Here is a 23,650-nt window from a genome sequence, read left to right as displayed (position 1 = left end):
TCAGCTAATGGGAGTTTCTGCACTTTGCTCATTTTAATGCGTCTTACTGGCTGATCTTTGATTTGAAGGGAAAAGTGAGAATATGAGCAGAAACAGTGAGAGCTGAGAGGACTGTCTGCTGGACAACATCTGGCTATTAGTAATTATCTTTATGTATTTATCATGTGATTATAACTACAGGAAGTTCACATCTGCTCACCTGGCTCCTTTTATCCATCTTAGGCTTTTACAGATTCATTTAGAGGTAAATTATATCATGTTGTTATAATATCTAATAAATCCTGTTGTTAGTTCTGATGATTTTCTGCTTCCACCAAATGAAAACTCAACATTTAACATTTAGATATTGATCTGACGAGAAGATGGACGGAGTTCAATCCAGCTGGAGCAACAAAAATGTTTTTTAAAACCTCAGTGGTGAGCAGACCTCTGCTAATACGCTAATGTGCTAATAGCAGAGGTAACTAGCACTTTGACGCTTTTGCTAACGTTGAAAACACCCTAAATTAATTTTTCTGTTTAACTTCTAAAGTGCTCATTTACTCGGCTGTTGTGTAATAAAGTTCAACATCTGTGTTGAAGTTTTGACTTTACAATTCTTAAAGTAGCTAGAAGTGCTGCGTAGCTCTTATTCTGTACCCAGAATGCATCACTGTAAAACAATGGCTGTGCTTTCTGACCGAAGCAGCGTTGGGTTTAGATCTGTTGAGGGCGATAAAACCTGTTGAGTCATTGATGCACGGTGGGTATTAACATGGAGAAATTAGCACGTTAGCATTAGCTTCCCCTGAATATCATGTGAGTATAGCGCTTTAGCTTTAGTGTGATTGGTGCTTTTGTGTTAGCACAGCTACATTTGTAGCTAGCAGTGCTGTTGAAGGTATTCAATAAGGAACGTGCCACTAAAATACAAAAACATTTAATTTTTCATATGTTTCTTTTCACTTTACACAGGAACATGGTTTCCTATGTGAGGGAACCAAAAGGGAAGTGTGAAGATCCTGAAACCAGCTCAGCAGGCAGCGGTTCCGCCTCAAACCCGATTAAATGTAGAACAATGGTTCTGTTGAGACCGCTCCTTCAGATCCAGCAGGTCGGCCTGGACGCTGATGCTGGAACCAGCAGAATAACTTTATTCACACATGATGGGAAATTTTACAAAACGACTTGCAAACAGATTCAGTCCCATAATTCAACTGATCTGTTGCTGCTGGACTGAAACCTGCTGCTGGTTCAGCAGGAAAAGGAACCAAGTTAAACCTTAAAAACACTAAATCATCTGAAGCAGGATGACAGCAGAGAGTCTTTGACCTCTTTAGGACGGAAATTTGATCTACTTTAGTTTGGGTTGTAATGTAGAAATGACCTGTTTCTATTATTTCACGTATTCTGGCTGTTTGAGCCTCATGTATCAGCTAATAGCCTATGTAGTATTTTTGAACATACTGTATTTTATGAACATGTAGTATTTTATGAACATACTGTATTTTATGAACATGTAGTATTTTATAAACCTGTAGTATTTTATGAACATACTGTATTTTATGAACATACTGTATTTTATGAACATACTGTATCTGCTCTAACAAGCTGAATATTTACCTTTCAGTTTTCATGACTCCTGGTTTTTACTCTCAGTTGAACAGATTTCTGTGAACACGTCCAGCTCAGCTCATGGACTCGGCCGTTGTTCCACTAATGACCGGTCCGGTTCGTTCTGACCGGCAGCAGCTGGCTGCACACGGATCCCCGATGCCAGCGCTGCTGACAGCCGGTTCTACGTAGGACACACACCAACGCTGCGAGAACACACTCCTGGAAGCTGCTGGAGCTTTTCTCTCTGGTTCAACTTCCCCGGCGAGGATGAGGCGAGGGCGAGCAATGAATCACAATCTGCAGTTTGTCCTTCACCTAATTCCAGGCGCCACAGAGGCTCGGGTGATTTAAACCTGCTGAGGACACACACCCGGTTTCTGAGTGGATTCTCAGCAGGAAGTCCAGATGGAGGCAAGTTCTACATCTGAAAAACTAAACGCATTTCAAAACCTTATTTAGCTTTTTATTTTGTTTTATCTGGCTCACATAAATATTAAATTATTTTCTGGACTTCAATGATTTATTTGAACTGTTTTATTTGAAACAAGAAAAAACTTTAATGGTTTTAAAATCAGCTAAAGGGTTCAGAAATTTAAATTTATTGTAGTTGTGGGACTCTATGAAAAATGTTAATCAAGTTAATTGAATTGTCAATAATTAATTAATCAAAATGAATTCATTTTAATTGAAAATCACACCTAGACAAATTAAACATTAATAATTCATAACCTTTTTGTTGCTAAATTATTGAATAAGCAGACATATGAGCTGAACAACAGAGATATTTAAAGTTTTGAATCTTTTCTTCAACCATCAGATTGGAGTAAAGTTCATCCTTGCAGAGTTTCAGGAAGTCCTGATTGTTCTGAGCCTCTTTTGAAATGTGGACGTTGACATTAGCCTTAGCTGCTACATGCTAGCATTGATTTCATTTAGCTGAAGGAAACTAAAATGAAAACCTCCACACGTTAGCAGCAGCACAAACAAAGGGAAACAGAAAACTTGAGAATGTTGGATTGGTTCTGATAAGAACCAGGAATATAATCAGACCAAATAATCCCTGGATCGGAGCTGATAGCTCAACCAGCAACGTGTGGATTTATCCACCAGATTCTGTCTGATGAAGGAAATGCTGAGCTCTTTGTTTTACTGAATGCAGGAAAACCAACAGTTTCACAAAACGAATGACCTTAATGACCATTAACCAGGCAGAAAGTGAAAATGTTTTCTGTGTGTGACTCTCCATTGAAAGGTAGAAGATTCCCTCCGGGGGGACATCTGAGCAGGAACCCGCTGACTTTCAATTAACTTTCCTGTTGCCTCTCCTTCTCTGCACATTTGCATCCCAGACTTCACATGGATGGTTGTTTACGAGCAGAGAAGCTGGAACCTGGAGAGGGACTTGACTTTGCAGAGGGCATCCTGTCCAACATGCGGCTCTGCAGCGAGCCTGGAGGCGCAGCAGATGTCACGGTCCAAATCCAGCACAGGGACCCAACATGTTACTGGAAAACACTCGTCAGGGTTCAGTCCCAGTTCAACTTCAAAATGTGAGCAGCTTCAACCTCGAGTCTGAAAAGCAGGAAGCTCAGAAATGGACAAAGTGATTTTGGCAGCTGCAAACAAACTGAGGATGAATAATTCACTTTTCAAACAATAAAATGTTTATTGACTGAATCTTCCATCAGGGGGAGCAAAATAAGAAAGTTTTAATGTCTTAAATGTTTCTTTTGGTGGAAAACATTAGAATCCAGCAGCCAAGTTAAAACAAAACGTCATTTGTTTCACCTGAAGAAGATCGTGATTGGTCCAATCCAACGTCAGCATGTTCGGTTCTGAGTTTACATCATTTCTACATACATACATCATTTCTGACTCTTCACCTCATTTTTGTGACTGTTTGTCTTCCATAAACAGAAGTAAGTCCTGAACTAGAACCAGACTTTCTTCTCTTGTTTTGTCTCTGATCTGCAGCTGCACCGAGTTTCTCGTTTCGCTGCAGATTTATTAGAAATGTTTCCCTGAAACTCGTTACTGAGAATTCTCGTTGATTCATTCCTGCCTAAAAACATCTGATTTAGTCCTTCCTGTTTCCACCTTACCGTTATTAACAATCTGCTGCATTTCCTCTCACTGACCTCCTGCAGACTGAAACAATCAGTTTTGTTCCTGAAGGTTTCTGTTGTAGTTCTTTTCTCTAATAAATGAGTTTTTTTTATTTCTGTTCTGCTCTGATGTTTCCTGCGTGACAGACGGTGTGTAAACTGAATGGTTTACCGATTATTAAAAAATACCAGTGAAACCATGATTAATGTAGCAACAGCATCATGATGGGACGGATGAAGGCAGAAGTAGATCTTATCGTAGTTTCTCAGTTTAACCTACAAAATATTTGTTCTGAGATTATTATTTTTTCTTTGTATATTTTTAAAAAGTACAAAATATCATGTTGATATGTTATTAAAGTATTTTGTAGACGCTTATAAACTTTGTCCAACTTCTGTCTGAGGTTTGAGGAAAATAATTAAAAACCACAAAAATCACCCAGAAGTCAGGAGTTTGGTGATAAATTAAACTTAAATAAAAGGTATCGGTATTGGTATTGGTATCGATATCAGTATCGGTATCGGTGGTCCTGTATTGACATCAGATAAAAACCAAAATATTCAGGATCACACCTCTCTACCCATTTTTCCAAACGGTTTGCATCATTTCACATCGATGGATGATGCAGAGAACTAAGATTCATCCTTCGCTCTGCTTTAGAAACCTGCTCTCCATTTGGAATGAAAAATATGTAAATAAAACTTTGAGTTCACGTTAAAACAGATTAAAAAGTAAAAAGCTCCTTAATCTCAGTTCAGTTCGGTCCATTCAGACATAAATAATGAAATAAGTTCCATGTTGGGCCTGCAGGCGTTAAGAGCCGTAATTACCAAAGTGAAAACAGCCTGATAACCTGATTGTCTATTGATTCTGTGTTTTCTGCTGGAAGCTGATATTTCAGAGCCACAGGCACACGAGGGAGCAGCCGGCTAACACTCAGACATGCTAACATCATGTTTGATAAAATTACTACCAAAATAGTTTTACTTCTGATTTATACATGCAGCTCTTACTTTGAGCCCTGGGTCATAGTTTCAAAGGAATATTCATCTTTCAAGCCTTTAAAAGAGGAAATGTTGTCCTGTCTATTTATTCTGCATCATTAAATGACGCATGAAGGTAGAAAAATAGCAGCTTTTGTCTCAGCTGAAGTTTGTGTCGTGCTTTGATCTGGACTGGCTCTGAGGGAGAGGAGTGTGTGTGTCTGTGTGTGTCTTTGTTTAAAAATCAGATTGATCACTTGGTTTTTGTCTGGCCTGAGCAGACGGAGCGCCGTGAATCTTAAACACGGGGAAGTCTGGCCGCTCAGCAACGTTTGGCCCGTTCTCACGAAGCTGATCGGGAGCCGGGGACGCAGATTGATTTTGTTTTGTTGTGAGGCTCGGTGATAAGCAGCAGGAAAATAACAGCTATTGTCTCATTAATGGATGGAGAATGTGTTATGGGTCGGACTCTTCCTCTGAATAAAACATGAAGCGAGACGCCGCTCATCATCCAGGAGGAACTGCTGGATTACAGCAACTCCTCCAGAACCAATCTGATGGTGGACAGCAGCGCCACAGAAACCAGGGATTAACACCGCCGCCATGTAACAGGAAACCAGGGATTAACACCACCGCCATGTAACAGGAAACCAGGGATTAACACCGCCACCATGTAACAGGAAACCAGGGATTAACACCGCCGCCATGTAACAGGAAACCAGGGATTAACACCGCCGCCATGTAACAGGAAACCAGGGATTAACACCGCCGCCATGTAACAGGAAACCAGGGATTAACACCGCCACCATGTAACAGGAAACCAGGGATTAACACCGCCACCATGTAACAGGAAACCAGGGATTAACACCACCGCCATGTAACAGGAAACCAGGGATTAACACCGCCACCATGTAACAGGAAACCAGGGATTAACACCGCCGCCATGTAACAGGAAACCAGGGATTAACACCGCCACCATGTAACAGGAAACCAGGGATTAACACCGCCGCCATGTAACAGGAAACCAGGGATTAACACCGCCGCCATGTAACAGGAAACCAGGGATTAACACCGCCGCCATGTAACAGGAAACCAGGGATTAACACCGCCACCATGTAACAGGAAACCAGGGATTAACACCGCCACCATGTAACAGGAAACCAGGGATTAACACCACCGCCATGTAACAGGAAACCAGGGATTAACACCGCCACCATGTAACAGGAAACCAGGGATTAACACCGCCGCCATGTAACAGGAAACCAGGGATTAACACCGCCACCATGTAACAGGAAACCAGGGATTAACACCGCCGCCATGTAACAGGAAACCAGGGATTAACACCGCCGCCATGTAACAGGAAACCAGGGATTAACACCGCCGCCATGTAACAGGAAACCAGGGATTAACACCGCCGCCATGTAAGATAAGATAAGATAAATCTTTATTGTCATTGTCACACGGACAACGAAATTCAAAGGGTGCCATCAGTCGGTGCACATGCCCAAAAACAAAAAATAACTGTCTCACAATTCACACACAACGCAAGAATCAACAAACAACTGGCAAAAAAACATTTTTTTTAAAATAAGAACAGCCACATTCTCACATACAGGAGAACCAGAAAATGACAGGATGTAACAGGAAACCAGGGATTAACACTGCCGCCATGTAACAGGAAACCAGGGATTAACACTACCGCCATGTAACAGGAAACCAGGGATTAACACTACCGCCATGTTACAGGAAACCAGGGATTATTAAAAGGAAACGCTCCTCCGTCAAACTAGAGATCTGCTCCGAATTCAGGAGACATTCAGCAGGAAAAACCTAATTTTTCCTGGGATTAGAAAAGCTTTTATCATCCCTCTGAATGAGGGATGATAGATCATTCATCCATGAATGATCTTTAAAGCTGCAGTTTTTAACTTTAAGAAAAAATCACGTTTGTTGAAGTTGTCACCATGCTGTGACAGTTTGTCATGAGAGATAATCTGTGAAAGTATTTAGTTCCTCTGCCTTCTCCCAGTGCTAACTAGAAACAACCAATCAGAGCCAGGGGGTGAGGCTTGGCGCTGTCAATCACTCCTCCATGTAGTGTCTCTGTTATGCTGCAGCTAGCACAGACTGTCATGAATGCTAAGGCTAGTTAGCATGGCCACCGATTTTTTCCTGTAACTGTAAGTTGTTTCTCTCCCATTAGAACATTTAGAAGCGAATACATGAGATGATTGACCGCGATAAGCCCCTCCTCCTGGTGTATTTCTTCAGCTGGTGAAGAGATCTATCTGTTCACAGATTACCTGTCGCTGCACAGAGAAGCTTTAAGGAATATATTAGAACATATTTTATAATCAGGTGGAAGACGGATGGATGGATTTCACTCCTCTCTGTGTGAAGGATCCGGTCCTGATGCTTTTCCAGGCCTGATGCTGTCAGTGAATCTGCGACGGTCCAGATCTGGAAACTAAAACCCAAACAGCTGCTGCTGCACCAAGCCTCATTATAATCACACAGCTTCGCTTTTCTTTCCTTCTGTCCAACAAACTATCGGTTCTTTTCCAGCTCAGTTAATTATCTCCATTTTCACACAAAGAGACATAATAGAAAATATGAGAAACATACAGTCACCAATTAACGTCCACATTCATTTCTGCTGAAGCTTTGAAAAAGGAAGTCATTAAAAATTTCTGTTCTTACTTTGATTCTCAGCTTTTGACTCACTTTTTCTCAGCAGACAGAATATTAAAAAGCAGCCATATTTTATTCCAGTTTGCTTAAAGTTATGAGAATAAATATGTCATTGTTAAAATCAAAACAGAAAATCTTCACTCATCTGGAATTTAATACCAAAGAAAGATATGTAATTTTTTTACAGTCGAGGTGTTGAAGGGTTAAAATTATATTTATTAACTATTTGTTCACATTTCTAAAGTATTTCATCTTCCTGTATTTACCCATAATGCTTCAGTTTAAACATTGCTGCTGTGATTTTGCTCCACCTGGGTTTATTTATGGCAGCATTATGCTCCAGTTTATATCCATTCATGTTTTTAAATCTAACAGAAATATCAGGGAATTTAATTTTTCTTTTGTTTTAAGGTTTCACTGGTCGGTTCTGTCGGATCCCGAAACGGAAAAGGACAGAATAAGATAAGATAAGATTTATTTGTCATTGTCATCAACAGATTACAACGAGATTGAGATTTGCTCGACTCGAGTTAAGATGCAGGTTATGTGTATATACATAATATACAAAGATAAAGAAATGAATAGTACAAAATGAGAAATAAACTGCAGCTGCTGTAGAAACTCTCTGAAATGTCACTGCATGGAGACACAAAGTTATAAGTAATATTGACAGCATCAGTGACTTCGGATGCTAATCTCCATCTCCCGTCAGAATTATAATCCCGTCTTCTGCTGATAATCTGCAGACGGAGGGAAAGAAGGAAGGAAGAGTCGAGTTTCACCAAGAAGCTCCGGAATCAGATTCAAATCCTGCTGGACAAACGTTACGGAAAGTTTCTGTCTGTGTTAAAGAGCAGAGGAACCGTTTGGTCTAAAATGATCTGAGTGAAGAAACGAGGCTGAAGGTTCAAACATGGCGGCTGATCTGGAGGAAGTGATGTCAGAGCAAACATCATCCTCCTGCTGGCACAACGCTCCGCTTCGTCCCGATGGCTGCAGATAGAGCTCTGATTGCCTTTCACACACACACGCCCCCACACGCCCACACACACACACACACGCACACACACACACACACACGCACACACACACACACACACACACACACACACACACCGCAGCAGAGGACAGCAGGACATTATTCCGTCTTTAGACGCGTCGCCTCTTATCAGCTGCTCTTGTCAACATGCCAACACCTGAACGGCCTCTGTGTTTGTGTGTGTGTGTGTGTGTGTGTGTGTGTGTGTGTGTGTGTGTGTGTGTGTGTCTGTACGTGTGTGTGTGTGTGTGTGTGTGTGTGTGTGTCTGTACGTGTGTGTGTGTGTGTGTGTGTGTGTGTGTGTGTGTGTGCGTGTGTGTGTGTGTGTGGGAGGTGGGGGTGACCCGTCCAGCGGCTCAAACAAAGTAAAACATAAAGCAGTGAAGACCAACAGGCCTCAGTTCGCTCAGTTTGTCCTGACAGCCGTTTCTGCCTCCTCATATCTACGATCAGAATCTGGTGAAAATGCATAAATAAATATAAATATTGGAGATATTTTGGAGCAGAAGTTCTTTCTCTGAATTATTCAGAAAAGTTGAACCTTTGAGGGCATTTTTGGCTTTTGGACGGAGAGTTTTAATCTACTCAGATTATAGAGCATATTTTATGTCTATACTTTCAAAGAGAACATGGCTTGTCAAACATCATCGGTTGGGAGAAATTGTGTGAGTCATTCATCATAAATGTATGGCAGTAAATCCATATTTATCTTGTTCAGTGCATTTAGAGGAACTGATTTACTGCAGTGTGTCGCTGTCCGCCTTAAAGGGACAGTTCATCATTTTGAAGCTTTATTAAAACACTATGGGAAATTATTTTCTCAACTGCTGGACATAAATTGTCTCAATAAATAAAAAGCCAGATGATCCAGGAGGGAAACTGTGACTTATGAATATTTACCAGAATCAGAGATGTGGAGGTAGGAGGACGAACCAAAGTGTTGTGAAATATTAAACCAGTTTAATTGATGTTTACTCCTCCATACTTTTCTCTCTGGCCAGAAACGTTTTACCTGTTACCGTAGCAACAGCAAACCATCTGCGTCCTCCATTTAACTTAAATAACCAAAGGTTTCTGTTTTAAAGGCTCCAAAAGAGAGAAATAAATCTGAAGTTTACACCAACTGGACCTGTTAGAATCCTGAATCCTGCCGGGCTGAGCGGACCGACACGCCGCTGGCCCAATCTCCAGGGAGCCGGACTCCTGCTGGGAAAAAACATCAAATGTCATCAAGAGAAACAATGTGAGGCCTGCAAAGGTCAGACCAGCCAGGTCACTGGTCACTTTACTGGGAAGATGGAAGAGAGATGATTCTGTAACGGCTTCAACAATCCTGCACCTGCTGGTGTCAATTCAAACACTCAAAACGATCAAAACACTTAAAATGATCAAACACTCCAAACGAAGTCACATCACCAGAAACCAGGAACCAGAAACCAGAAACCAGGAACCAGGAACCAGGAACCAGAAACGTTCTCCTGTTTTCATTCCTCTGTGTCGAGTCTCTCTTGAACTTCTAAAAAACTTGAGTTCCCAAACAAGAGGAGGAAAATCTGCATCAATGTTCTGATGTGGCTGTTTAAAGTTTTCAGTTGTTTCTTTTCCACATGTAGAAACTTTTCATTCTGTCTTTGGTTTAACCAGCTTTAGTTTCCATTAATCTCCCAGAAACGACCGAGTTTAATAAACTCAGCTGTTCTAAACAGGAGAGACGGTAGAACTCCATGTCTTTAGAATTTCTGGTCTCGGTCTGGATCTGGTCTCAGTCTGGTTCTGGTCTCAGTCTGGATCTGGTCTCAGTCTGGATCTGGTTTCGGTCTGGATCTGGTCTCAGTCTGGTTCTGGTCTCAGTCTGGATCTGGTCTCAGTCTGGATCTGGTTTCGGTCTGGTTCTGGTTTCAGTCTGGATCTGGTCTCGGTCTGGATCTGGTCTCAGTCTGGTTCTGGTCTCAGTCTGGTTCTGGTCTCGGTCTGGATCTGGTCTCAGTCTGGATCTGGTCTCAGTCTGGATCTGGTCTCAGTCTGGATCTGGTTTCGGTCTGGTTCTGGTTTCAGTCTGGATCTGGTCTCAGTCTGGATCTGGTTTCGGTCTGGTTCTGGTTTCAGTCTGGATCTGGTCTCGGTCTGGATCTGGTCTCAGTCTGGTTCTGGTCTCAGTCTGGTTCTGGTCTCGGTCTGGATCTGGTCTCAGTCTGGATCTGGTCTCAGTCTGGATCTGGTCTCGGTCTGGATCTGGTCTCAGTCTGGTTCTGGTCTCAGTCTGGTTCTGGTCTCGGTCTGGATCTGGTCTCAGTCTGGTTCTGGTCTCAGTCTGGATCTGGTCTCAGTCTGGATCTGGTTTCGGTCTGGATCTGGTCTCAGTCTGGTTCTGGTCTCAGTCTGGATCTGGTTTCGGTCTGGATCTGGTCTCAGTCTGGATCTGGTCTCAGTCTGGATCTGGTTTCGGTCTGGTTCTGGTCTCAGTCTGGATCTGGTCTCAGTCTGGATCTGGTTTCGGTCTGGATCTGGTCTCAGTCTGGTTCTGGTCTCAGTCTGGATCTGGTCTCAGTCTGGTTCTGGTCTCAGTCTGGTTCTGGTCTCGGTCTGGATCTGGTCTCAGTCTGGATCTGGTCTCAGTCTGGATCTGGTCTCGGTCTGGATCTGGTCTCAGTCTGGTTCTGGTCTCAGTCTGGTTCTGGTCTCGGTCTGGATCTGGTCTCAGTCTGGTTCTGGTCTCAGTCTGGATCTGGTCTCAGTCTGGATCTGGTTTCGGTCTGGATCTGGTCTCAGTCTGGATCTGGTCTGGTTCTGGTCTCAGTGGGTTTAAACCTCCAGGTTCTGTCCTGGACTCTCTTCTTTTCCTGCCGTGTGAATCATGAGCTGCTCCTGTTGGTTCTATGCAGACGACATTCTGCTCTCCTGAATCTGATCTGATTATTTACGCTGCCTGAATCATTTCAGTGACTAAAATAAAAAATAATTCCCTTTAGATGATTGTTGCCTGAAGAGCCGGTTGCTCTGATCCGGCAACACGTCGTGAGTCCAACTGGTTGTCATGACAAACTCAGTGGATTTAGGTTTTATTTCCATTCAGCCTCCTGAACGTTTTGTCCAACAGAGAAATATTTCTAAATGACTGAAACTCTGAAACTGGAAGCTCAGCTTGTTATTTCTGTTTTTATGGCCTCTCAGCCTCACAGTAATAATTATAATTTTCAGTTGTATGAATATAAAAGCATTGCTTGCAGTCAGATTCAGATTCATTTTGTTTCTCTGTGGGTTGAAATAAGTTCTCTGTATTCACAGCTGCCCGGCAGCCCAGCAGCAGCCTGGCAGCCCGGCAGCAGCTCCAGCAGCAGCCTGGCAGCAGCCCGGCAGCAGCTCCAGCAGCAGCCTCGCAGCCACCCAGCAGCCCAGCAGCAGCCTGGCAGCAGCCTGGCAGCCCAGCAGCCTGGCACCAGCCTGAGAGCAGCCTGGCAGCCGCCCGGCTGTGGCTGCTGCTAGAGCTGCAAACATCCAGATCTTCAGCTCAACGTTTCCTCTGAACCCAATCTGACAAAACAAGAGTTATTAACGCTTTACTCCTTATTTTAATGTTTCCACTTGTTTTCATTTTGGCTTCAAAGTTAAACCAACTGAATCTAAATGTGCAGATTAAGACTTTAATGTTCTGGTTTTGATGAAAGCTCAGCTGCAGGAAAATGTTTCCTGGATTTTCCAGGTTTATTTCAGCTGCGGGTGAAATAAACTCCATCCAGAGCGACTCTACGCTTCATTAGAGACATAAAACTACTTCCTGTCTCACAATGAAGACGTAGACTCACTATGGAACAACATTAATATCTTAATAAACAGATTTATGAGGGAATGTGCAAACAGAAGATGAAACCTTTCTGTAAAATCTACATTCCTTTCAGTGTAAATTCTGTTATTTATCGCTGACAGTCATAAATCCTCCTGGTGTTTTTACAGGTTCTGCTTCAGGGACCTTTGGACTTTGAGCAGGAACTCAGATGCTGGTTCTGATGCCAGGAATGAGAAATGAGCCGCAGTTTCTGACGGGCCGACGCCGGATTCTCCTTCAGGTCTTTTCTCCCTCAGGAAAATAAAAGAGCTGATCTCTCACCTCAGGAACAGAAGCATGTTAGAGGAACAGACACTTAGAGGTAATAAAGAAATCTCAGTGACGGCTCTAAATAATTGATCTGAAGAGCCGCTCATGAATCTAAAGATGGAAATGACTTTTCTTTCTTTCGTTCTGCCACGGCGCTGCAGATCTCTGGAGAGGAAAAGGTTTGGCAGCCAGAGATTCTGCTGCTTCGCACAAAACAGCCTGAAAAATAAAGAAACAGCAACACAAAGGAACCAGAGCACGGTCCTTTCAAAACGTGTTTCAGACAGGAAGATCAGTGCTGGGACACCATCAGATATTTACTTCATTTATAAAGTAAATATCAGCTTGAATTGGTAAAACATAAAAGAGAAAGAAACAGCAGCGCATCGGTTCAAATGATCAGATTCAGAAATCCTAATTTATACTGAGTGGAGAGACTCACATACTGCAGGTAACATATTAATAATTTATCAACATGTTAAAATCCTGAACTGACATTTCTACTGTTACATTTTTGCTTTTTTGCCACAGTTTTCCTGTTGAGTCGATGAAAATGTGAGATCAAACCTTCCAGCTTCCCTCCTGCCTCAGTTTTCCTCTGCTGACATGAAGATTGGCTGATTTCCAGAAGTGACCGTGCAGAGGGACGCTTTCCGCCATCGTGTCAGAAGTGAAACAAAACCTTCTGCTGAATGAAACATGAGGCGTTTCAGAGAGAAGCAAATAAAAGTCAGATTTCTCTGATTCAGCTGGCAGCGTTTTTACACTCCTGTCTTTTTATCATCGTTTGTGAAGCTTCTGAGAACCAGGATTCTGATTTATAATTTACAGCTTCAGTTGGAACGCTGCGAGAAGAAATCATGTTTCTGTTTTATGTATTTTCTGCTCAGACTCTGTAATTTTCTGCCACCAGGACACTTTGGTTCTTCAGGACGTTAATCTGAGTGGTGCAAACTCGTCCTCCATGTCAGCTGGTAATGAAGTGAGAGAACGGCCCAGTCCAATCAAATAAACATCAGCGGAGTGGAGGGAAGCCTGATGGCTCTGATTAGACACTGGATGCATTAACAGGATTGTTTTCAGGTGATATTTTCCTCCTGAATGAAACACGCCGGTTGTTTGACTTGAGGAAAGCAGAACGATGTTTTTAATCGTTTTTATTCGATCTGCTGCGACGGCTCCTCAGATCACCTGACAACTATTTCCTCTGTTTTCAGAAACCGAGCTTTGATATCCGGATGGAAGCAGCGTTTCCTTTCACCGTGAAACCATGACAGAACCCTTTCAGTGTGTGAACCTTTTCTTCATATGATCTCTAAATGGTTCTCCATGATCACCATTCAGTCTTTGGCAAAAAGCTGAAATCATAAGTGACCATGCATATTCATAATAAAGAGAAAGGTCGACTGTTTTATCCATCAGAGCTCATAAAGTCAACATGATTTAACTCTGATCTTAAAACCAACAGCAGATTTTACTCTGACAGAATAAAGATGACGGGAAGTGAAACGAAAAAGCAGCAGCAGTTCATCTTAAGGTTGTGATGAGTTTGTGGAAGGATGTAAGTTTTAAAAGTGTCTGTAATGTTTCAGTCAAGCTGAGCTCTGAGCTGTTCATGATGACCGAACGACGCCGCTGCCATCTCCCCTCCAGCCGGTTCCACTTCCTGTGGGGAACTTTAAGGGTTAGCATGGAGGCGTGTGGAGTCTGAATGCAGCTCTTCAGGTTTCATTCAGTTGAGTTTTGGATGGTCTGGATTTTATGGGAGGTCCAGAGATTTCATGAATGATGGACTGAAGAGACTCTTCTTCTCTCTGAAGCTTTTCCTTCCTGGTGTTTAGTGACACAAACCGTCTGATTAATAAAACTAAATAATCTGAAGCTAAGCTGTTTGTCTGATATTCTAAAGTTTCCATCATTTTTGCTGAGTTTCTGTTTCTGGTTGTGTCGTCTTCCTGCTGGTTTCAGTCGTACCTGTGAAGTTTCCTCCTGGAAGAAGAGTTTCTGCAGAATCGAGGAGCCGTCTGGTCCGTCTGGTCCGTCTGCGGCTGGCAGGCTGACATCTGGGCCGATCACAGCGCCGCCATCCATGACACGCTGCTGCGAACTGTCACTGGACCAGATGGTTTATCAAGTCAAAGCTGGAGAGGAAAAACAGACAAGAAGACAAACAAACAGCCATCAGAGTGTTGGCATCCCTCTGACTCCTGCTTCCTCTGAAACTCAGGACAGGAAACCGGATTTCTGGTTTTGTTCCTCAGTCGTGAGGACGTCTCCTTCCAGAGCAGCAAATGTTTTATTCTGTTTCAGACGGAGAGAAGGAGCACCGCCCTCCTCAGAGAAACACTTTGCTTCCTTTCTAATGATTCAGAGTGAAGCCATAGAAACTGAGCGCATCGCCCACAGGGAGGCTGGGATTCCCGGCCATTATGGGCTGCAGCAGGAAGCCAGAGGCCAGCCGCTTTCTGCTCCTTTAAATATGAATTTTTTAAAGTTTTCCTGGAATCAAAGGCTTCTGATCTCTTCTTTCAGAAACTCACAAATACTGTTTTCTCCATAAAAATCTGCCTTATTGGCACAGAAACCAAAGAAATGTTGAAATATTTCATCACCGCTGCGTCCAATAAAAACCATCCTGATGCTGAAACTGATATACATCTTTAATATCAGACAGAAAAAATGTAAATGTTAAACATGTGAAACAGAGAAAACACAATCAGCATTTCTGTTGGTTCGAAGGAAAAGAAGCAGTTTGATTGTTTAGCACAAAAATAAGAATTTGAAATCATATTTTGTATTAGACAGAGAAAAGTTTTTTTTCTCTGACAGAATCACAATAATCCAGATTTGCGATAATAAATGCATGATCAGAATATTTCTGATTTTATCACTACTGTACAAACATCAGGAGGATTTTAACCTAAATCTCTTTATTTGAACATTTCCTGGCTGAAGGTCTGATTATTTTCAGATTCTTTGGTCCAAAGATGATTTCTGTTTGACTTACTTAATAAAAATAGTTCAGTATCATCAGCGTAGCAGTCGGGTTAAATTCAGTTTGTCTGTTTGTGGAAAAGTAGTGGCAGCGTCATGATGTGGGCTTTATTAAGTTATGCAGAACGTAATTTAGCATAAAATTCATCAAACCTTTTGGAGTTAATGTGAATATTTGGCTTTGAATTGTAGCAAATCATTGTTTAGAGAAATCATAAATCGTTTTTAAACGTTAATATTTGTTCTTTTAGTTGAATAAATGAAATAAAAATGAAAACTTCAGAGATGTTGTTGTATTCTGGATGTTGGCGTTCCCATCCAAGCAGAACCAGAACTATTTGCGGACATGTAATATGTTGATAATGCTGATATGAAACCTGTGTCTTGATGATGCAGATTTTCATGCTGATTCAGTTTTTCATAACCAGCAGATTGACGGATTTCCACGGCCTTTTCAGAGCTCACAGTGGATCCGTCAAGCGCTAACAAGCGAAGCTAAAGTCCCGTAAAGGTCAGCCGTCCCGCCAGCCGCCGCTCTCAATTATTCACCTGCACTGTGGAAATCAATCCAGCCGCACGGCAGCGCCGTCCGTATTTACAGGCAACGTTTACTGTCTAATTAGAAGATAATCAACAAGTATAATGGATTTCACAAGGTGGAGCCTGAAGCGCAGCCAACTGGAGTTTAGTTCTGCAAGATGAATCATTTCCATCTGCTGATAATTATTTTAATAAAAGCCGTCATGTATCATCAGCGTGTAGAAAGTTAGAGTAAGAAGGTTAAAGCCGAAGTTAAAGGACAATAAAAGTTTTCCAGCTGGAGAAACTCGTTTAACTTCTGATTGGTGAGAGTTTGGTGCTGCAGCAAGAAAAATAATCTCACAGTGAAATGTTTTAAAATCAGATTTTAATCTGAGCAGCAAAGAAAATCTACAAACTGAAAATCCCTGGCACTCGGAACAAATCCTGTAAAACCTGAAGCTTCCTTTAATCTGGTTATTTTAATAAAAGGATGACAGGAGAGAGATAATAACCTGATTATTATATTTCCATCTGTTTATGATCATTTCTGTTCTGATTTTCTAACATAATAAATCACAGATAGTGATGGAGAAAAACTAAACTGTTAGAATATGAATCATAAACATAACATTTAGTATTAAAGTTCTTATTTTACACAAAATGTTTGCATTATTTTGGTTGATTTTGAAAATTATAATTCTTTAAAACTGTTTGGAAAACTTTTATTGCTCTAGATTTATTCCTTGTTGAATGTTCTTTTAAAAAAACTAATGAATGTTTAAAATATTTTTTAAAAAACAATTTTAGAAATTTGTGGCTGTTCTTAATTCTCTGGATTAGAAACATCTAGATCAGGGGCCCCTAAAGTGGGCCCTGGATGCCCGGCATCCTGCCCGTCTTAGTTCCCTCCCTGGTGGAACCAACAACCTCCTCAGCAGGTCCAAGTTCTTCTCAGGTCTCCAACGAGCCTCATTGGATCCAGGTGAGTTAAACCAGGGAGAGACCAGAACCTGCAGGACGCCGGGCCTCCAGGACCCCTGATAGATTATATAAAACTATATAATTAATTGAATTAATAATTGTTTTGTCTGAAACATCATATTCACATGTTCACATTTTGTCAAAATAAATGTAATAAATAATTTTTAATAATTATGTTGACTCTTTTCTCTGTCGCTGAATCTAAGGATCATTTTTAAAAATTACTTCCTAAAACTTTGTTTGCAACACGACAACCAGCTGCAGGACACCGAGTCTGACTTTTTGTTTCTGCATTAATTTAAATATGTTGATTTATAAATTAAACGGTTTGAAGGAGCAGCAGCAGAAACAGTCGGGTTGATTCTGTAACCAGGAACGGAGCCGGTTCTTCTTCCTCCAGCGTGAAGCTCAACTTTTCAGTCGTTTTCAATCGTTTGGATTGTTTGAAATGTTTAATCGTTTGAATTGTTTAATTGTTTGAAATGTTTGAATTGTCTGAACTGTCTGAATTGTCTCCTGCTCTGCTGACGGACTCGGCTGTTTTTTCTGTTAATATTCTGTTTTTCATCCTGAATGGATCGACTGAACAAGGCAGAAATGACCCTTTTTTCCTCACATCATTAAAATTCATTAAACTTTAATCTGATCGGCTTCTAATTTAAAACACAGCTGATAAATCACCCAGCAGTCACAGCAGCCTCAACATGGAGAAAACCCGATTCAAGCCCAGCGCCGCCATGGCAACCAGGCAGAGCCAATCGCATCGCAGCAATGAGAGGACGGGAGTTTAAAAATCCTGCCGCACCATGAAGCACAGTCTGCGCTTCACTCTGAGTCACGTAGCTTCACCGCTGGCAGGAAACTAAATATTTACTTTATTCTTCAATGATTTTCCAAAGGTCAAAGTTGAAAACGTTCTCAGAAAACTTCAGTTCTGGGGAATAAAACAGGAAAATCCCTGATTGATCAAGACAGACTCATAATAATCCCACATGTTTGTGGTTTTCAGTTTTAATTTTAATTTAATATTTCTGATGAATCAAACTGTGGAACAAATGGAAACTATTCAGTTTTAAAAACAAACCAAAAAAACTTGCATCACGTACCTACTGCACATGGAAACAGTTTAGTTTAGTTTGGTTTGGTTTGGTTTAGTTTAGTTTAGTTTAGTTTAGTTTGGTTTGGTTTGGTTTGGTTTGGTTTGGTTTAGTTTAGTTTGGTTTGGTTTGGTTTGGTTTGGTTTGGTTTGGTTTGGTTTAGTTTAGTTTAGTTTGGTTTGGTTTGGTTTGGTTTGGTTTGGTTTAGTTTGGTTTGGTTTGGTTTGGTTTGGTTTGGTTTGGTTTGGTTTAGTTTGGTTTGGTTTGGTTTGGTTTGGTTTGGTTTGGTTTGGTTTAGTTTAGTTTAGTTTGGTTTGGTTTGGTTTGGTTTGGTTTGGTTTGGTTTGGTTTGGTTTGGTTTGGTTTGGTTTGGTTTGTAGTTGGTTTGGTTTGGTGGTGGTTGGTTTAGTTTAGTTTAGTTTGGTTTGGTTTGGTTTGGTTTGGTTTGGTTTGGTTTGGTTTGGGTTGGGTTTGGTTTAGTTTAGTTTGGTTTGGTTTGGTTTGGTTTGGTTTGGTTTGGTTTAGTTTGGTTTGGTTTGGTTTGGTTTGGTTTGGTTTGGGTTGGGTTGGGTTTAGTTTAGTTTAGTTTAGTTTAGTTGAGTTGAGTTGAGTTTAGTTGAGTTTATTGTTTTGAACTGTATAAAGAGAAGAACCAGAACCCGGCTCTAACTGTGTAAGATGTATTTCTATTGATCTGAGTGATATTCTGGTGTCATCAGCTGTAAATAAATCAATAATATTGATCACATCTGATTGGTTATTGATGACTATAAGCTCATTAGCTAACAGAGTTGGAGGTTTTAACCCTGATAGTTCATACAGGATGTGAAGGAAAACCCAGTTTCTGTGCCAGCAGCTCATTCTGCAGAGCTGCAGAGCCAAATGCCCCTCCCCGGCCTGTTGCCCCCCGCTGCCCTCCTCCTGCCCTGACAGCGTGCCAGATGAAGTTAACCTGGGAATCTGGATAATAAATCCCGGCTCCTTGCTTGTCTGGTTGATAGCGACTCGCCCTCAGCTCTTATCTGCTGAATCAGGTCCGAGTTGAGACGAGGAGCCATAAATCTGCAGCTGCGGATCTTTGGACCCGGCAGGAAATGAGAGGAAACTCTGACGGCTTTTCCTACAGCAGGACGGAGAAACGGGACTTTATGGACAATTTATGATAAACGGAGTAGATGAAGCATCGCTTCCCTTAAAGGGAAGAAAGTTTCCTTCTGAGGTGGAAACTTTGTGTTGCATTAAAGGAGGAAAAGTTTCTGTCAGAGACGATTCAGCTGAGAAAAAACTGAAAAAACTGAAAACACTGAAAACACTGAAAACAAGTATTTTCATATTAATTTCCCTCCTGGATTAACTCAGAGTTTCCTCTGAACATCGGAGCTCCAGGCAAAACTGGACACAGCTCCTCTTCCTCCTCTTCTTCCTCATCTTCCTTTTGCTCCTCTTCTCTCCTCCTCTTTATCTTCATCTTCCTCCTCCTCCTCCTCTTCCTCTCTTTGAGGTGATAAATGGTTTATTTTCTCAGTTTTCTCAGTTTTTCCTTCTCATCTCGTTGTGATTTATGTGGAATCGTTTAACTCTCCAATCTTTGGTTTCAGCTGAAAACTCTACAAAAAACAGGAATAACAAACATTATGACTGGAAATCAGTTTTATTAGTTTTTATTTTGGTTTTATATGTTTAAATGTTGTTAACAAACTGAGATCGTCATAAAAATCCACGGCTGCATTAATGAAGCTCTGATCAAACATTATTTAGAGACGTTTGAATTCTCTCCCAGAACAAGGAATCATTTAGTTATGTTAAATTTAGTTTCCATAACATGAAAAAGACAGATAGAAATAAATTTTCATTAAACTAACATTGTCCTCGGCCTTCCACTAACCAGAGAGACTCGGATCTGTTAGTTCATATTCAGAATTAAACACATTTTAATCTAAAACTACTTTGATAACATATTTAAAAAGTATTCTTGTTGCTACATTATTGAATAAATAAATATATGAGCTCAATAACAAAGATGTTTATAGTTTTCCAGCTGTTAGATTGGAGTGTTTTTATATTTAAAGTGTTTAAATTTTGTCTCTCAGAGTTCAGCTGCTCCAAACCTGCAGTCTGAGCAGAACTGCTGATGTCAGCAGGAAACGCCGAGCAGATCACAGTCCAGTCGGGTTTAGAAGGCGGCCATCTTTAGGAAAGCTTCACACCACATGTGTCAAACTGACGGCCCGGGGGCCAAATCTGGGCCGCTGCAGTTTTTTATGTGGCCCTCTGGACTCCAAATCACATCAATCAGTCCCTCCAGCTTTTCACAAATCAGAAAAATCCCCCCAAAATCAACAGATTCCCGTTTTTATTCTGACAATAATCATATTCATATGGAGGAAATGACTCGAGCTGGCAGCCCTAATGAACGCCTACCCGTTGCTATGACAACCACAGTCAAAGCAGAGTCTCCTCCTTCCTGCTCTGGTGGAACCTATAGAGGACAATAACTGCCAAAAATAAATAAATGAATAAACGACTCTACATGTGAGATTCTCCTGCTCCTCTTCATGTTGATGAAGTTAATCTGCCGCTTTGAGCTCCAAACATTCAGCTGCAAGCCCAGCTGTTCATGTTTAAGAATTTTATTTTGAAGTATGAAAGGAAGTAGCTCCTGAATTGCCTTGGTGTTTTAAACTTCTTTTTGTGGTGCCATTTTGAAAATAATTTCCATAAACCAGGCTCCTCCAGATTCTCTGCCAAATCGAAGAGCTGCAGGAATTTAACATGATCATCTGTAACGGCGTCAGTTTTCACTGCTGGAGCAAAATATGATGGAGCTCTTTTTAAATTCACTGCAGAACATTTGGACCACGAACAAAACGAGATCCTGAGACAGAATATTGTGGTGGGATGAACAGAGTGTTGACCCTAACCCTCTGGAGACGGTTCAGTATTTAGCATTTCTAAAATATTCCAAACAAAATGAAAAACCTCGACCCAAAGCAGCCAATCCAGGAGCCCCCGTCGTTTTCCTTGGTGCTGATTGGTTGCATCCATGAGCAGAAATAAGGAAGATTGAAGATGTTAGCATCTATGCTAACACTAAGACGGTGTCCTGTGCATGTTTAGACTAAAAACAGGCTCTGTCTTCCCTAAACATGCCGATACTGAGGACTAGTTTGGTTTTTATCTCCAGGTTCATAGAAATACATTTCCAGAGAGATTACAGCTGCTTTTATTTTCTGCTTCTTGTTTTTGGTTTCGGTATCATGATAAATCTGTTTTCATGAGTGTTGATGTGAAGAGCTGACTGTGATCAGTTTCACCATCAGGCCTGAGTTTCTGCACGGCTGCAGGAAGCCGCCGGCGCTGCGCTGCAGATGAACTCAGAGGAAAGGTCTCGGCTTTGTGCTGATGAGCAGAGGGAGTGCTGCAGCCTGATGGGGTCACAGCGATAGCTGCAGCAACGCTCACATCACCCACAGAATATTCATTAGACCTCCACAATAAGACAGAATTTAATCTTCCAATTTAATTATAAGGTCGGCGCTCAGGAAGGTTTTGGTCTAGACTCAGTTCCCTGGGAGATTGGCCCTCTTTCCCCGACTCCCACAATGAGAAGACAAAGCATCGTTTCCTCCAGCAGGAGCAGACCTGCTGCTTTTGTTCCTGAAGGAGGAATAATGAGAAGGAAACACAGGAAGTCTGACCATAACTGGCCCGTTATAGAGAAAACAAGCAGAACCCAGAACACAACAGGGGAGTTGCTGACCACGTAGCGATGACTCTCTGCTTACGCCACTAATGGCTCTCACCAAACCTTTCCTGCTTCCTCGCCCTCTGTCAACTCAACTCAGCGCCTCAGAAAATATTTTGTGTGCCGTTAAAGCAGGGAGTGGAGGCTGCGCTTAATTCTGTCGGGTTTTACATTTAAAAGGTTTTTAATCATCACTTTCATTTTATCACCAAAGGTAAAATGAGAGGAAAGCAGAGTAAATACAGAATCAGTTTTTAACACTGTGTTAGCTTAGCTAGCAGCAAGGTGTTAGCGTAGCTCTGAAGGAATCCAGCTAGCAGCTAGGTGTTAGCGTAGCTCTGAAGGAATCCAGCTAGCAGCTAGGTGTTAGCATAGCTCTGGAGGAATCCAGCTAGCAGCTAGGTGTTAGCATAGCTCTGGAGGAATCCAGCTAGCAGCTAGGTGATAGCATAGCTCTGGAGGAATCCAGCTAGCAGCTAGGTGATAGCATAGCTCTGGAGGAATCCTGGACCAAAGTAGAAATTCTTTATTTCACAAACATCGGAGGATTTCCCAGCATAATCAGCCTGATTAGGGTCATGACACATCGTCCATCCCAGGGTAGTCAACACTAAATGTTCTTAAAGGGCCGGTTGTGCCAGAATATGTTGATAAAACCCATTAAGCTGTTAAAATATTAATAAATAGCTGTGATTGGATTTTCTGATTGTTTTATAATCATAATCACAGATTTTTTGTGCTAATTTAGAAATCTTCGTAAGGAATTTTTATATTTGCGCCAATGTGATGTTAAATGTGACTTTTAATTCCTCGCCGTATCGATCACAGACTGTAGCCAGACATCAAGTGAGGCTGAGGCAGCAGTCCGTTCAACTAAATGGGTTTTGACCAATTTTTAGAAAAAATTGCAATAAGATCAGAAAAAATGTAGAGATTTGTTGATTGTGAGGGACTGATTGATGTGATTTGGAGCCTAGAGGGCCACATAAAAAGCTGCGGTGGCCCTGATTTGGCCCCCGGGCCCTCAGTTTGAAACGTGATTTATGTAATGAAGGCCAGATTTATTTTCTTCTGAAACGAAGCAGAATTATCAACAGACAAACAGAAAAGGACAAACTGACGGTTCTCCAGACATTCTTCCATCAGTTACAGGAACTCTTCCAGCTGCCCCACATCACCACACTGCCACCACCGTGTCTGACTGTACAAATGTTAATTTCTGAAACTGTGCTACCAGTGGATCCCTGTGGATTTTTCATCTTTATCTTCCATGAAATGTGCATTAGGCAGCTTTTTCAGAGGCTTCATTCGTCTTCATGTAATCTCAAAAGTCACATTAAAAACTTTGTTTCTAAGTTTTAATGCTGTGGCCAAGAAAATGAATCTAAATGAAAATAAAATGAAATAATTGAAACGTGTGATGATCCGTGAGGGAATGTCGCCCTCTGCTGGTCACTGTTTGTATGGCTGCTGTGTTTAGATGTCACAAAGTTCATCCAAAAACATAAATACTGTGAAAAAGTTTAATGTTTTTGTCCTTAATGTCAGAAAGTGAAACTTGTATATTATGCAGATTAATTAGAGTGAATAATTAAAAAAAAAAATTTAGTGCTCAGAAAATCTGAATATTATACAAGATTAATAAAACTGATACTTAGAAAAGAAATGCCATGGTTGTGAAAAGGTTGTTTATTTCTATGCAGTCAGTTTTTGGTCTGGGCTCCTTTTGCATGAATTACTGCATCAGTGCATCGCGGCGCGGAGACCAACAGGAAGAAACTCCTCTCCCTCCTCCAGATGTTT

At 41.4% G+C, this 23,650-nt stretch overlaps 1 long non-coding RNA gene across 4 annotated transcripts; it reads left to right on the top strand.

Moving 5' to 3' along the window:
* Positions 1-12,326: 12,326 nt before the first annotated feature.
* LOC114159537 (uncharacterized) lies at positions 12,327-15,155 on the top strand. Of its 4 annotated transcripts, none has more exons than XR_003598611.1 (6): positions 12,327-12,560; positions 12,670-12,959; positions 13,040-13,591; positions 13,726-13,795; positions 14,101-14,243; positions 14,477-15,155. It is a non-coding gene; the product is annotated as an uncharacterized LOC114159537 (long non-coding RNA). The 4 variants fall into 4 exon arrangements; XR_003598613.1 differs by having other exon boundaries at positions 12,328-12,560; positions 13,040-13,237; positions 13,422-13,591; positions 14,101-15,155; XR_003598612.1 differs by having other exon boundaries at positions 12,328-12,560; positions 14,101-14,192.
* Positions 15,156-23,650: the final 8,495 nt, after the last annotated feature.

The sequence above is a fragment of the Xiphophorus couchianus genome, chromosome 16 (genome assembly GCF_001444195.1).
Source record: "Xiphophorus couchianus chromosome 16, X_couchianus-1.0, whole genome shotgun sequence".
In the NCBI taxonomy this organism is placed as follows: domain Eukaryota; kingdom Metazoa; phylum Chordata; class Actinopteri; order Cyprinodontiformes; family Poeciliidae; genus Xiphophorus; species Xiphophorus couchianus.
This window is presented reverse-complemented; position numbering and strand designations above follow the sequence as displayed.